Raw genomic sequence first — 17,157 nt, 5'->3', positions numbered from 1 at the left:
CCCAATGCTTCTATATTTGAAGATACAGTCTGTGAGGAGGTGATAAAGGTCAAATGAGGTCATAAAGCTGGTGCCCTAATCTGATAACAATGGTGCCCTTATAAGAAAAAGAGAGACATCAGAGTTCCTATCTCCACTGTGAGAGGACACAGAGAAGATGGCTGTCTCCAAGCAAGGAAGAGAGCCCTCACCAGAGACTGACTATGCCAGGTCTTGATCTGGGACATCTAGCCTCCAGAATTGTGAGCAGACATTTTTCTGTGTTTAAGCCATGCAGTCTGTGGTGTTTTTATCACAACAGCCTAAGCAGACTAAGACACACGTCATTTCATTCAAAACTCCTGTCCATGCAAAGGGGTACCACCATTCCTAATTTACAGGTGAGAAAATGGCATTAAGAACGCGCTCAGATCACATGGTTTTTAAGTGGTGATGCAAGGAGTAGAAGGCAGCTTTTTTGACTTGCAGTCAGGTGTTCCTTTTTACTACGGAAAAGTAGTCCTGTTCATTACAATTCCAGCTCACTTATTAGCTCCTACTATGGGAAATCTATTGAAATCACAAAATGCTTGAGTTGTAAAAGTCTTTGGAGGTTATCTAGTCTAGCAAAGAAAGTGAGGCCCTCAAAGATCAAGTAATTGGTCCAAGATGACGCAGCTAATTAATGGAAAAACTAGTACTGATATTCAATTTGATTTGAGTCTAGTGTTCTTGGATGTTTTTTTTCTTTTTTTGAGACAGAGTCTTGCTTTGTTGCCCAGGCTGGAGTGCAGTGGCACGATCTTGGCTCACTGCAACCTCCATCTCCTGGGTTCAAGTGATTCTCCTGCCTCAGTCTCCCGAGTAGCTGGGATTACAAGCATGCGCCACCACGCCCAGCTAATTTTTGTATTTTTAGTAGAGACGGGATTTCAGCCTGTTGGCCAGGCTGGTCTTGAACTCCTGACTTCAGGTGATCCACCTGCCTCGGCCTCCCAAAGTGCTGGAATTACAGGCGTGAGCCACCACACCCAGCCCTTTAATTTTGACACAATCATATTTCAAAGTTTAATTTTAATGTATAAATTATTCTTTCATAAGTATTTCCAAACACTACTATAATTCTATAAATATGGTTATTTTTTCAGGTCACAAACTTTACCTCACAAAATAGAAGTTGCCCCTTAAAATTCCAATCAGATTTATATTCTGATGTCCTTTGGTAAAGCGATATAGCACATAATGGCCAGTGTTTGTTTCAGTCTTTTTTTTTAAGCATGATGGAGCCTACTTCTTTATATGACTCTATTACAGGACTTAGTTCATTCAGGGGCTGAAGGCTTCCACATCTCTCATTTCCATGCTAATTAAAATGTTAGTTTCTTCTTCAGTCTTTGGATATGTGCAACAGGAGATTAGAATTTGTCTGCTTCCTTTATATCAGCAAAATGGATCACACTGCTGCCAGGAGAGTCCCATTAGTGTCATAAATCGTAGAAACACTATACACTTCCTGAGAATGAAGGCTGATAGTTGGAGAGCAGTATAGTAATTTTTGCTGACAGTTACCCCCACCAGGACAAAATAAGAGAGTTCTGGGATCAAGTCACAGATTATTCTCAACATTAGCAACGTGAGATGCTTTTTGAAAATAATTACTTTCCCTCTACAAAGTGGTATAGATATTTTTATCATTTTATTTTTTTCAAAATTAGTTTTGGCATTTAGTTTCCCAGAATATAAGACTTAAATTGAAAATGGCAGAAAAGTCATTCAAAACCCTTTTCTACCTCCCTTAAATATAACACATTCAGTAACTTGGTGATTTCAAACATATTTTTTCCAAATAACAAAGGAAATTAAACTCAATAAGTCATGTGTTAAATACACCATGTAGATTCATTATTTTTTATAAAACTGCCTATACGGTAGAATACCTAATACACAACTGTGGTTATTAGCAGAGGAACTGAAAGGTAACACTGATTCACTGAATGTTTCCAAGACTCAGGTTAACCTATAACTAGAAACAGCTTGAAGACATCTGACTCATGTTGTTTCTAGTGTCCAGGGTAATGGAGCTTTTAAAAATCATTTCACAATACCACAAGTATTCACTCAATCCACATGAGTTGTACTTATCTTTTAATGAAAGAGTCAAAACACAGTTATAATAATTCCCAGTAACACCACCCACAGAAAGCTGATTATCAAACTACCTTATTACTCAAAATGAAAGGTTTCTCTCCATTCAGAAGAGAATACAACAAAAGAATAAAGGGAGCAGGAAGCAGGATACTGGAGAAAAGAGAGAAATGGTGAGCCTTTCTGCACATCAGAATCACTCAGGGAAGATTTTGCAAAACACAGGTACCCACGCTTCCCCCAGATATTTTCATTCACCTGGTCTGGGTTGGGGACAGGCGTAATTCTCATGCTTAACCTAGATTGAAAACCACTGTAAGAGAATCAACAGGTACACATGAGGATATATGAGGTATCTCAGTGGACTCAGGAGCACTGCAGAGAATGGTCACTTTTGTTATTGAAAGGTTGGCATTCTAGTTATGTGCTCTACTACCCCCAAAAGTGTATGCTCTTGGAGTCTTGCCAGGGAAACAATGGTCAATGCCACCTGCTTGTTCTGTGTGCTTGAGAAAGGTACTCAATATTTGATGTTTCAATTCTTCATTTGGAGAATGGGAATGATAGTACTATCTCATGATCATTGGGATAAAATGCAGTAATCCACACGAAAGGCTTGGCTCAGCACCTGGCATGTGATAAGAACTCAGTACATGTTATCTGACCACTTAGTTGGGAGAAAATCATCAGAGCCTTTTTTTTTTTGCCTTTTAACCATGTACTAACTGATGTATTTATACACACACAGCTCAAGCAAAATGTGCTAAACATTTCTGCTTACAAAGTATACATAAGTGGTCATCTGGTAATGGAGCCCTCAACTCTAATGCACCCAGATTACAACAGGATACCTCACCCAGACAATGCCTACCTGCCAGGTGACAGGGCTTGGATAGTTCTGTAACAGGTATCTGAAATACAAGAAAAGAAGCTGGAGCAAGTGTGTGTGTGTGTGTGTGTGTGTTTCAGGGTGTGTGTGTGTGTGTGTGTGTGTGTTGCGGTGGGGGGTATTGTTGTAGTTGCTACTGTTTCAACTGAAGAAATCTGAAAAAAAAATCTATAGGTTGAAAGGAAAGAGCCAAAAAAGAGGGAGAGGTAACTCTGCTCTAATGGAGCAAGAACCTTGAAGACCCCATGTAATAGGATCAGCCTCAGATGGAGCAGAGCAAGCTCCTCCTCTGAGGTGGAAGGAAAGGGCACTAGGAAGCTGTGAAAGCAGATAAATGTGTTGGCATGGCAGGACAATGGGCAAGTTCTCCCTAGATGGTCCTTATTTTCTCCAATAAATAAGAGCTGAGGTCACCTGCAGAGGTTAACGCAAGAGGAGCAAAGGAAAGGAGCTAGAGGCAAGTGGCCAGGGTTTTCAATAGCTGTTGGGAAGGTCTCAAGAGCTCCAAAGTACCTCCGGCTGTAATAAGTCATTTAGATGGTATTCCTGATTTGTCTTCTTGGCAAATTCTTGAAAATTTGCAGCCAATTGGAGATAATTAGTTTTCCAAATAGATCCCACTCTGGGAGAACCAATATTGCATTCTTTTAATGCAGGCTTTTATAAATAGCAATAAAACATTCTGCCATCTAAGCATAAAGAAGAGACCCATATAAAGTCCTCCCTTCATTGAAAACGGAGATGTTATCTTTTAAAACTATGCTGCAAATATACTTCCCTCCAATATATTGTAATTTCCTACTAAATAACTATTTTTTTTGGTAGAGAGATCAGAAGTTAAAAGCTGTTGTTTTTACCAAAAAGATTTTTATTTCTATTTCTATACAATTAACTTTAGTGTTTTTAGGAAGGGGGAGGTGAGGACTCAAGGTTTTTATAAGGAAAATAAAACTGTGAAAATGCAAAAATAGAAAATTCAAAAATGTAAATATATATGCCAAAAGCCAACCACCTTTCCTATTTTTCTGACTTAATCCTTAGCCAAATTGTATTTCATGTGGTTTGAGCTAATGAATAAAAAGGTCAAAGAGCTACGGAAAGATAATAAAAAGAAGCATGCAAACAATTGAGAGAGATGAGGAAAGCATTAAAACAAACCACTTTGCCCACGAAATTTATGCTGAAGGCCACATGCAGGCCAGAACTTGAAATATAGTTGAAAGCTTAAAAGGTACAGTGATAAGAAAACATAGCAGAGGCCATGAAACAGTTCTTCGGGGGTCTAATCACAAGTGCCTGAGAGGATTAGAGCTTTAACAAATATAGCACTGCTTTAGAGAAAGTCAAAAGCAAAATGAAAGCACTTGCCTTCAAAAAGGAACCAAAGAACCACTTGATCTCCAAAAACAAAAAAGACGTATAATGTGGAAAGAATAGTAACTTTTTAATTAATCAGTACTTGGAGTCTCTCTAATACTTGCTATTGCATTTTTTCTTTTTGTCATTATATAATTCTTTTTTTTTTCTTTTTTTCGTTTTTTTTTTAAAGACAGGGTCTCACTCTGTTGCCTAGGCTGCAGTACAGTGGAGGAATCATGGCTCACTGGAGTCTCAAACTCCTGGGCTCAACCAATCCTCCCACCTCAGCCTCCCGAGTAGCTGGGACTACAGGCATGCACTACCATGCCCACCTAATTTTTACATTTTTACAGAGATGGGGCTCTCACTATTTTTTCTAGGCTGGTCTCGAACTCCTGCACTCAAGCCATCCTCCCACCTCAGCCTCATGATGTGCTGGGATTACCTGGCCCAATTCATTTCATTAAAACAATTTATATAATGTGAGCCGAGACCATGAAAATATGCATAAAGTACACATATACATAGGTCTAGGAGATACCCATTTCTTCTCTCTTTTTTTCATGTTTCTATAGTAGATCGTATTATAGTTCAAAATATGGGCTGCCACTTCCTGTGGGAAGATTATACTTTCTCACCACTTTGATGTCAGTTTTGGCCATGTGACCTGCTCTGTGCAAGAGAATGTGAACAGGAGTGATATGGGTTTGTGCAGAAAGAATTAGCATAAAAGTCTAAGTCTGCTTGGCTTAGAAAGACCTGTGTGCAAGACTGGCCCTCAGCTGGAATTGGGGAGCTTGAATTTCAGGAAGGGTCTCACATTCCCTGAAAAGGATGGCTCACAGCACCTAAACTGTTTGTACAAACAATAAGGCTTATGCTGAACCCGTGATCCCTTTCTGGGAGTCCAGAATTTGGGTACATGCGGGGCAGAGAATGCCTATTGTGATCATCCCCCAGTGAAAACTCTAGGCATTGAGTCTGTCTTGTGAACTTCCCCAGTAGATGACATTTCACACATTGTTACGATTTGGCACTGGAGGAATGAAGCACATCCTGTGCAACTGCACTGGATAAGGACTCGGAATCTTGTACCTGTTTTCCTCCAAAAAACTTTGTCCCATGTACCTTTTCCTTTGCTTATTCTACTTGGTATCATTTTGCTGTAATAAATCATCACTATACAGCAATGTGCTTTGAGGCTTTCTAGCAAATCACGAAGCCTGCCCTTTCAGGAAGTCCTTCATGACTCTTTCTCTTTGGTATGACAAGTGTCACTACTCTGGCTACAGGCTACTCTGCCTTCTGGGTCGCAGAGTGAAGATGACAAGACAGAGCCATAGCCAACTTGGAGCCGTCTAACATAAACAAAAAATAAAGCTCACAAGTTGTAAGCCCCTAAGATTTTGGAGTTTCCATTACCACAGCAAAACCTAGCTTTTCCTGACTGACACATAATTCTGGTGATACATTAACACAGTTCTTTTGTGTTCCCAAAGCCATTTCTCACATTATTTACTTTGACCTTCTCAAAACTTTATGAAGTATGGAAACCAGATAATATTTTTATGCTAGAGACTACATGGACCTTTGTTTCATTCTCTAATATCATGTGACATTAAATAAATAAATCCCTACTCAATCCCTATTCCATGGAGGCATGGTTCTACGGAGTTGTCCGTGTAAGAAGCAGACAAATAGCAAATAAGTCACTGCAATTTGGAGCATTCAAATTCAAACCATGACTTTTTATTATGGTTCCTATTAGTAATCACTGGTTTGAGGTTTTGGTTTTTGTTTCTGTTTTGTTTTGTTTTTTTTTCCTGTCCACAGCACCTCAATAGATATAAATGTCTTTCCAGACCTCTGATTGTCCATCAGTTTATAAACCTGCTCTGGTTGATAATAGTTTATTTGAGGTGATCTCCTAGGATTACCAAATTAGATGTGATTTATGCCACATAACCTATATTTTACATCATACTGAAATAAACATTACCTTCAAACTTAGTGAAACTCAATGGATTAATTCTTTATTACTATTAAGCGAATCACTCCAAAATTGGTTGGCTTAGAACACAAATAAACATTTATTATCTCACGGAATTTCAGTAGGTTGAGAATTTGGGAACACAGCTGAGTGGCTAAGGACTCTGGCTCAGGACTTGTCCTCACTTTGCAGTGAAGATTCCAGTGGCCAAGGCTGCAGTCATCTCCAGGCTTGACTAGAGTGGGAGGAGCTGTTTTCATGGTGGCTATTTGCATAATTGACAAATTACTGCTGCCTTTTACAAAGAAGCCTCAGTTCCCTGCCACATGTGTTTTGCCATAGGGCTGCCCAAGTAGCCTCTAACGTAACACCTGGCTTTCCCCAGAGCAAACGATCCAAAACAAAGTAAGATGGAAGCCACAGTACCTTTTCTAACTTCATCTTGGAAATCATACACCCTCACTTCTGGCACTAGAATACATGTTATTATGTCCAGCTTACACACAAGAGAAGAGAAATTAGACTCCACCTTTTGAAAAGAAAAGTGTCAAAGAATCTGTGAACATATTTTAAAACCATCATATCCCTTGTAGGCAATTATTTAATACTATTGCTGTTCACCAGTATGTCCAGTGGGGAGCCACTTCTGGGAACTACTGAATCCCCTCATGCTTGGGTGGGACCATGTGACCAGAACTGGCCAAGAGTTGTGAGTGGACTATTCCATAACTATTTCTGGAAAATTGGCTCTCCATACGGAAAAAGACAAAAAGATATTATTTTATGTCCATCGCCAAAATGCAAACGAGTTAAAGAAGAAAAATCAGTAATCTGACAGTTTTGCAAGAAAATATGTAATATTTTATGTCCATGACAAAGGTAGGGATTTCCTAAAGAAGACACAAAAACCATAAACTATGATGAGATATCATTTCATCAAATTGGCAAACAAATTAATAAATCTGACAGCACAAACTCTTAACCAAGTAGCAATTGCTGGTGTGATTGTAAATTTGTACAAACATTATGAAGAGTAATAGAACAAAATCCAGTAAAATCTAAAATGTGAATAGTCTTTGAGTAAGAAATTCCACATCTGGGTTCATGTTCTTTACCTTGGAGAAGCACAAGGGATGTGTACACGAGGATACACATGCAAGGATGTTCACTGAAGCACTATTTAAAGTAACAAGAACCTGGAAATAACTTTACCATCTCTCAAATGTCATTCATACAATGGAATACTATACAGCAATTAAAATAAATAAGCTAGATCTGCATTTACCAACATGTTTAGATCTCAAAAATCAATAATGAGTGAAAAGGCAATTTGCAAGCTGGCTTTCATATGATTCCATTTATGTGAATTTTAAAATGTGTGAAACAAAACCATATAGCATTATTGAATAAATATGTTTGTAGGAGAGATATTTTTTAACTTGCATGCATTTCAAAGTTGAGACAACTTCTGCTGAAAAAAAGTAGGCGAAAGAATTGGGAGCTGGAAGAAGGGTGGCTTGTTGTATCAGGAATATTTGTTTCTATTTTTTAGAAAGAGATCTGAAGTAGGTATAACAAAATGTTACCATCTGCTTACTACTAATGATGAATGTTATTGTTATCTTCTATAATTTTCAGTGTCTTTGGAGAATTTCATAGCTAGACACTACAACTTTAAGAAAACCACTGAACTAGATTATCTCAATTATTTTTATATTAAAATTTATGGTTCTAATGAGGAGAGGGATAATCCCTAAATCATGACGGGTGATTTGCAAGATTTTGAGCTTTTTAAATTAACCTACATTGGCAGCTCCTCTGAGATGAACTCTGTATATGACATGCCAAAGTCACATATCCAGAGCAGGACTTGCTGATGACTATGGCCTAGAATGGTCTCCGGCCATCCAAAGTTCTTCCTGGTTATGACAGAAAAGATAGTCCCATTATCTCTGTTCTGGAAAACATCACTCAAATCATTTGTCTGTGTTCCCTTCAAAAAGCCAAAGTGGTTTGCACTCCTCTGAGTGTTTTCATGGGTCAAACTAGATATAATGAAAAGTATTTGTTTTGTTTCAAAGGAGATAAGTTCAAGCTATTTAATTCCCTCTTTCCCACAAAACCAATCCAATCACATTTAAATTTATTAGGAATGAGAAACACACACATATCTCCATCATCCGCTGATTTCCCAAAGAAGGCTTTGGGGAGAGTGGAAAACATGGGAATCATACTTTGATTATCATTGTTATTTCCTGGATACAGCTGGATTACAAGAAGCTGTGAAGTGGTTTTAGTTTTTAAAAAATCCAACAGTTCTAGTTTTGCTGACAAGAGAAAAGTCCAACTTCCTCTCATAGGAAAGACTTAATCTTATTATATTTCTAACGACATTTTGGGCGGCACAGCACTAAATAGAACGGATAAGCATCTACTCTTCCAGAGGCTTACCCTGAATAAATCTCCAAACTTTGAAGGGACTGTCTGAGAGCTAATCTTTTCAGCTTTAAACTTGAGTCAGCCAATGATGAACAATAAAATGGAAAGTTGATCCATTTCTCACTTATTTTTCATACATGATAATATAATACCAACAGCAACACTCATTTAAGCTACAATGTTTCTGTATTGGGTATGCTTCTGTATGTGTGAATGAGTTGTGTGTGTGTGTGTGTGTGTGTGTGTGTGTGTGTGTACCTTTGTCCAAAAAGACCTTCACCATCCAAGGGCACAGGATTGCTCTCTCTCAGTAGCAGAGATTTGTAAATCTCTACAGTATGGACTGTGTTTTTGATGTGGGCCAAATAACAAGGGAAGAAATTACTAAATTATGCTACTTGTAAATTGTCCATTCTAATGGGCCCAAACATCATGATTATTTTTATAAATCAGTCTATTCTATTTGCCTGCCATGTATTGATTCAATAACAAATCAATACTTACTGAGTACCTACTACAAACATATTCTATACCAGGCATTTCACAGTGATGCCTATAGAATTATAAAACTTGTCATTTCTTGTTTTTAGTATCAATGAATCTTCAGGAAAATTAAGTCACAGAATTCTTAGCGAAACGTACAATTTCAAGTTATAAAACCAGAAAATCTGATCCTTAGTAATACCGGTGGTGATAACTCTCCATCACTGTAGTCAATGTCCAGCCAGTAACTCAGCAAAATTAGACAGAGTGTGACAACAAGAGGAAATCAAAATGATTTGTAAAGTGAGAATTTGTTACATTTTCAGGGAAAACCACACAGTATTCTGAAATGAAAGCCATTAGAGGGAAAATGCATTTCATTAGCCTGGTCTTCTAAGGACAGTTAGGTTATGAAAGCATTTTGCCTTCTTTTAATCCTTTCCCTCCACCCTCTGCCATATATCCTTATGTTGTCATGAGTGTTCCATCATTGCCTCAGTTTTTTTTTTTTTTTTTTTTTGACAGGGTCTCACTCTGTCACCCATGCTGGAGTGCAGTGGAGCAGTCATGGCTCACTAAAGTCCCGACTTCCCAAGCTCAGGTGATCCTCACACCTCAGCTTCTCAAAGTGGTAGAATTACAGGGATGAGTGCCTTGGAATATTTTTATGAGAGGAGAGAAAAAGGAAATCCAAAACAATTTGCAGAATATCATTAGACACAATGGATTATATTTGACCCTTTTCTTCTTTTCCCTGGGAAATTTCAACAGAAACCCAAACGTGCACTTAACTCACAGACTTTTGTTAAATCATTACAACTTCATGGAATGTATTTCTTGAGTCTGAGATCCATTTGGGTTGAATCTATATACAGCACTTATGTGATGGGATTGGTTCTCAGACTGTATCATCTCTTATGACACAAACAGAGGAGGGTTAAAATTTTATGTGTGTATCTGTGTGGATATGCATGCATATGTGTGTATTTATGTAGGCATGCACGTAGAGAAAGACACACAGAAAAAGAGAAACAGAGAGCAATAGGAAAACAAGACAAGAGGAAAAGTAATTTGAACAAAAATAAAACAACAAAAATTTCTTACAAATTAGTGTGTTTCAGTTCATGTTTATGGTAGAAACTGTGAAGTAAAAAGAGAATGAAAGAGCTGGAAATGATCTTTTTTGAATAAATGAACTGAACTGAAAAAGAACTGATAGTGCTCCCTAACCATGGAAATAATTGTAATGCTTTCAATAAAAGTTGTGATTATATAAATAAAGAGGTCTAGGAGATAATCTTTGCAAATGCCACCAGTGTTTTGGATGGTCTCAGCATGTTCTGCTCTCATGGTTCAAGGCACTTTAAGATTATTTTCAGAGATACCTGAAGCCATAGAAATGCTATTTTTTTACCCTCATATTAAAACAATAAATAAAGAACACTCCGAATCTGCAAATTAGATGGGCACACATTTCCTCGTGGGAAAATGATACAGAATGGCTGATACTGTAACACAATTTGGTAATTTTATTAGTTTTCAAGCTTGAGAATGCACTTCCATTCAGGTTAAAAAGCAAGCTGCCAAGTGGGGAATACAAGCAGGCTGGCCTGGGTTTATTAACAGAAACTGTTATGTTTTAGATGATAGGGAAAATACTTTGTATATTATGCATGTGTATGTTTATTTTCATGTACATGGAAAATATCTAAATAATATGCACTATATCCTTTTAGTGATGTTGCAGTGGTGATCTTTGGGAGTCAAATGGTGATCTTTTAATTTTGTTTTTGCTTATTTTTATTTTCTAACTTCTGCAACACATATGTTTTGATCTGTAGTAATAAATTGCTATTAAAAATAAAAATAAAATAGCAAAATCATAAAAGATAAATAAGAAAAACAGTGGCGTACACTCTCAAAGAAAGGAAATAAAACATAAGAAACTTATATGAATAAAATAGTTTAACCTTAAATGTGACAGACACTCATGTGTGTTGAGGAGAAAAATAGAATTAAAAAATCCTACAAAATAAGAAATAATTGGAGAAGCCATTTTTATATAAGTGATAGTAAACATTGAATTATTTTGAAAACATATAATGTAGACTAAATTACAGATACAGAGTATAATAATACCAGTGTATAAAATAAAATAAAAAGTTATACTTTAACAAAATTTAGGAAGTGAACTCTGGAAGATAGGAGCAAAAGGAGTGAGATTTTCTCATCTGTCATAAGGGAGAACCAATAGCTTCCATCTAAAGATGATCAGATAATAGTAACTTGTGGATATTTAAATGTTTGACTATATCCCAGGAAAAGCATAACCATGAAAATATGAAGAAGCAAAGAAGGGTCGATAATACACCAAAATTACTGTAGAAAATCATGATACTTACTTATAACAGTAGTAATCGTAAGTTTTGGAATAGAGCTGAAGCAATAGGTGGTGGGAATTTATTGCAGGTTATTTAAAAAAATTAAAGTTAAGTGAAGAAAATAGATAAAAGTAAATGCAGGGCAAAGAATATCCTATGAAAAGTATTTTAAAAAGAAATAAAAGTAAAATTTATTTCTATAAAATAAATTAGGAATAATGAATAGGGGAATAATGATTAGCAAAAAAATGTTGAAAGCTCTCAATATAAATTTGAAATATCTGGATGAAGTCATAATGCTTTCAAAAAAATTACTAAAATTGGCCCCAGAAAGATAAAATTGTACAATTACACTTAAGCATCTGGTCAAGTTCTGATAAGAATCTGATAAGAACTTACCCTCTAATGAAAAAAGTCCAGAAAGTTTTTAAAAGTATAAAAGTTGAATATATCTGCAGGTAGATCATTTCAGTGTTAATTTATATTGTTCCAGAACTGAACAAGGGAAAGAAAGCCTCCAAGTTCTTTTTTTCAAAGCAGTATAATATGGACACCCAAACTTGACAAACATAGCCCACGAGAAAGAATACAGACCTATCTCATTTATAATGAATAACAATGAAAACATTCTAAATAAAACATAGCAAACCCATTTCAGTAGTACATTTAAAGATCAATACATCATAAACAAATAAGTAGGGTTTGTTCAGAAATAGAAGCATGATCTATGGAAACCAATAATAGAATATCATGAATATAATTCACTATAACAACAAGTAAAGGAAAAAAGTTATAGTTTCTGTAGATTAAAAAGTATCATTTAGGTAGTAAAATTTTTAAAATCCTGACTAAATCTGGAAAATACCCTCTATTGCTATACATTTAATAAAGGGAATTTACTAAAAGTTGTTGAAGGTTAAACATCAACAACTTATTTATTAAATTCAAGAACAAGTTTTTTTTAAGCTTTAATCAACACTATTCAGGAAGTACCAATCAATCCAATTATCTAAGAGAAAAACAAATTAAGGTTTTAGAGGAAAAGAGTTAGCAAAATTATCTACAGATGATACAACTGTATGCTTGTGAACCTTTAAAATCCTAGGGAATCAGAAAAAAAGAAACCACAAAATAATTCACTCATCTAACTGCTACAAAATACACTAAAACTCCAGTAGCTTTCCTATATAAAAACTAGAACAAATTCAAAAATAATATAAGGAAAGATCCTATATACCAATACCAACACTCACGTACACACAAATACATACATACAACGAAGTAACAAACAAGAAGTGGCGGGGAAAACAACATCACAATTTTCTTACGGACATGAAAAATATAAATAAATGGAGATGTACATATATCTATACCTTATTATTTCTTAAGAATACTCAATAGTAAATATTTCCATTTCCCATAATCTAAATATTTAGTGAAATATCATTTAGAATAACAACTTTTTGTAAAGAGATCAATTATTTTTACAGTTTAACTGAAAAAAAGTAAATATGTGATGATAATACCCAGAACATTCTGAAAATGAATGGAAATGTGTATAGAGACAGGTAGGAGAGTGTAGAGAGGCCAAGGTGTCCAGACTATTGAATGGTTACAAAGAGTTCAAAAATACATACAAGCAGATATGAGAATTAGTACAGTAGTCCTCCCTTATCTACGGGGGATACATTCCAAGACCTCAGTAGATGCCTGAAACTTTGGATAGCACTAAACCTTATAAATACAGTACTACGCTTTTTCGTATTTACACATATCTATGATGAAGTTTAATTTTTAAATTAGGCAAGTAAGAGATTAACGACAACAACAATAATAATAAAGAACAATTATAAAAATATACCAGCATCACTACTCTTGCACTTTGGGGTCATTAAGAAGAAACGTTCACTCATGATTTGGCTGTCTGTGATTGGTGTACAAGAATGCTTGTGATTTTTGTACATTGACTTTGTATCCTGAGACTTTGCTGAAGTTGCTAATCAGCTTAAGGAGATTTTGGGCTGAGATGATGGGGATTTCTGGATATACAATCATGTCATCTGCAAACAGGGACAATTTGACTTCCTCTTTTCCTAATTCAATACCCTTTATTTCCTTCTCCTGCCTGATTGCCCTGGCCAGAACTTCCAGCACTATGTTGAATAGGAGTGGTGAGAGAGGGCATCCCTGTCTTGTGCCAGTTTTCAAAGGGAATGCTTCCAGTTTTTGCCCATTCAGTATGATATTGGCTGTGGGTTTGTCGTAGATAGCTCTTATTATTTTGAGATACGTCCCATCAATACCTAATTTATTGAGAGTTTTTAGCATGAAGGGTTGTTGAATTTTGTCAAAGGCCTTTTCTGCATCTATTGAGATAATTATATGGTTTTTGTCTTTGGTTCTGTTTATATGCTGCATTACATTTATTGATTTGTGTATGTTGAATCAGCCTTGCATCCCAGGGATGAAGCCCACTTGATCATGGTGGATAAGCTTTTTGATGTGTTGCTGGATTCGGTTTGCCAGTGTTTTGTTGAGGATTTTTACATCAATGTTCATCAAGGATATTGGTCTGAAATTCCCTTTTTTGGTTATGTCTCTGCCAGGCTTTGGTATCAGGACGATGCTGGCTTCATAAAATGTGTTAGGGAGGATTCCCTCTTTTTCTATCGATTGGAATAGTTTCAGAAGGAATGGTACCAGTTCCTCCTTGTACCTCTCGTAGAATTTGGCTGTGAATCCATCAGGTCCTGGACTCTTTTTGGTTGGTAAGCTACTGATTATTGCCACAATTTCAGAACCTGTTATTGGTCTATTCAGAGACTCAACTTCTTCCTGGTTTAGTCTTGGAACAGAGAGCCAAATCATGAGTGAACTCCCATTCACAATTGCTTCAAAGAGAATGAAATACCTAGGAATCCAACTTACAAGGGATGGGAAGGACTTCTTCAAGGAGAACCACAAACCACTGCTCAATGAAATAAAAGAGGATACAAACAAATGGAAGAACATTCCATGCTCATGGATTGGAAGAATCAATATCGTGAAAATGGCCATACTGCCCAAGGTAATTTATAGATTCAATGCCATCCCCATCAAGCTACCAATGACTTTCTTCACAGAATTGGAAAAACTACTTTCAAGTTCATATGGAACCAAAAAAGAGCCCGCATTGCCAAGTCAATCCTAAGCCAAAAGAACAAAGCTGGAGGCATCCTGCTACCTGACTTCAAACTATACTACAAGGCTATAGTAAACAAAACAGCATGGTACTGGTACCACAATAGAGACATAGATCAATGGAACAGAACAGAGTCCTCAGAAATGATGCTGCATATCTACAACTATCTGATCTTTGACAAACCTGACAAAAACAAGAAATGGGATAAGGATTCCCTATTTAATAAATGGTGCTGGGAAAACTGGCTAGCCATATGTAGAAAGCTGAAACTGGATCCCTTCCTTACACCTTATACAAAAATTAATTCAAGATGGATTAAAGACTTAAATGTTAGACCTAAAACCATTAAAATCCTACAAGAAAACCTAGGCAATACCATTCAGGACATAGGCATGGGCAAGGACTTCATGTCTAAAACACCAAAAGCAATGGCAACGAAAGCCAAAATTGACAATTGGGATCTAATTAAACTAAAGAGCTTCTGCACAGCAAAAGAAACTACCATCAGAGTGAACAGGCAACCTACAGAATGGGAGAAAATTTTTGCAACCTACTCATCTGACAAAGGGCTAATATCCAGAATCTACAATGAACTCAAACAAATTTACAAGAAAAAAAACAAACAACACCATCAAAAAGTGGGCAAAGGACATGAACAGACACTTCTCAAAAGAAGACATTTATGCAGCCAAAAAACACATGAAAAAATGCTCATCATCACTGGCCATCAGAGAAATGCAAATCAAAACCACAATGAGATACCATCTCACACCAGTTAGAATGGCCATCATTAAAAAGTCAGGAAACAACAGGTGCTGGAGAGGATGTGGAGAAATAGGAACACTTTTACACTGTTGGTGGGACTGTAAACTAGTTCAACCATTGTGGAAGTCAGTGTGGCGATTCCTCAGGGATCTAGAACTAGAAATACCATTTGACCCAGCCATCCCATTACTGGGTATATACCCAAAGGACTATAAATCATGCTGCTATAAAGACACATGCACACGTATGTTTATTGCGGCACTATTCACAATAGCAAAGACTTGGAACCAACCCAAATGTCCAACAACGATAGACTGGATTAAGAAAATGTGGCACATATACACCATGGAATACTATGCAGCCATAAAAGATGATGAGCTCATGTCCTTTGTAGGGACATGGATGAAACTGGAAAACATCATTCTCAGTAAACTATCACAAGGACAAAAAACCAAACACTGCATGTTCTCACTCATAGGTGGGAATTGAACAATGAGAAATCATGGACACAGGAAGGGGAACATCACACTCCAGGGACTGTTGTGGGGTGGGGGTAGCGGGGAGGGACAGCATTAGGAGATATACCTAATGCTAAATGACGAGTTAATGGGTGCAGCAAAACAACATGGCACATGGATACATATGTAATAAGTCTGCCTTTCTTCTTGGTCCAGGATACGTAGCCCTTCTGTGCAAATAACACAATCTTCCTGTACCCAGCTATCACCAGATCCTCAGCTGACTAAACGTTACTGCAATTTTGGCATGATTAGAACTGCACAAAGCCCTCCTCAGCACACAGCATGAGCACCATCCTATAAAATCCCCAGCAAGACTCTGTCTCTTTGCAGTTAGCTCCTCTCTTGCTAACCTGTATACTTTCTCTATTAAATCTGCCTTTCTTTACCTACAGCCGTCTTGTAAATTTTTCTTACCCCCACACCACCGGCCTCAAATAGTTGCTGATCACCCATGACAGTACTGATGCAGACGAACCCCCAAATTGGTGCTCAATCCAAAGGGTTCTTGGCTTCATTCACGAAATAATTCAAGAACCAGCAGTGAAAGAAAGCAAGTTTATTACAGATTAGAACAACAGTGTACAGCAAAATGGCTGTCCATAGACAGAGCAGGTCTCTCCCATAGGCAGAATTGCCCAGAGTAGCAGTGTATAGCAAAGTGGCTGCTCTATAGGCAGAGGAGGCCAGAGCAGCAGCAGCAGCCCCAAAAAGGAGAAGGAGGAGGAGAAGGAGGAGCAGCAGCAGCAGCAGCAGTGTACAGCAACAGTAGCGGTGCAGAGTAGCAGTTCCTGTAGATTGGTGGCTAGCTATATTTATACCCACTCTTAGCTGTATACTAATTAAGGAGTGAATTATTCAGAATTTTCTAGAAATTGGGTAAGGGAGTTCCAAAACCATATAAAATAACTGCTGGGTTGCTGTCATGGCATTTGTAAACTGTCATGGTGCTGGTGGGAGTGTCTTTATGCCAATGAGCAGTGAGAGCAACTAGAGGTCACTTTGGTCACCATGTGGTGGTTTCCACT

At 37.1% G+C, this 17,157-nt stretch overlaps 1 long non-coding RNA gene across 1 annotated transcript in view; it reads left to right on the top strand.

Moving 5' to 3' along the window:
* Positions 1 to 158: 158 nt before the first annotated feature.
* The window catches only part of LOC131381584 (uncharacterized), a 170,312-nt gene continuing 153,313 nt past the window's right edge, over positions 159 to 17,157 (top strand). Inside the window, exon 1 of the long non-coding RNA XR_009210420.1 lies at positions 159 to 242. This is a non-coding gene — a long non-coding RNA (uncharacterized LOC131381584). The remainder of the gene's footprint in view (positions 243 to 17,157) is intronic.

Source organism: Hylobates moloch, unplaced genomic scaffold (genome assembly GCF_009828535.3).
Source record: "Hylobates moloch isolate HMO894 unplaced genomic scaffold, HMol_V3 SCAFFOLD_16, whole genome shotgun sequence".
Taxonomy (NCBI): Eukaryota; Metazoa; Chordata; class Mammalia; order Primates; family Hylobatidae; genus Hylobates; species Hylobates moloch.
Note: the sequence above shows the minus strand (reverse complement) of the source record. Positions and strands in the feature narration are given on the sequence as shown.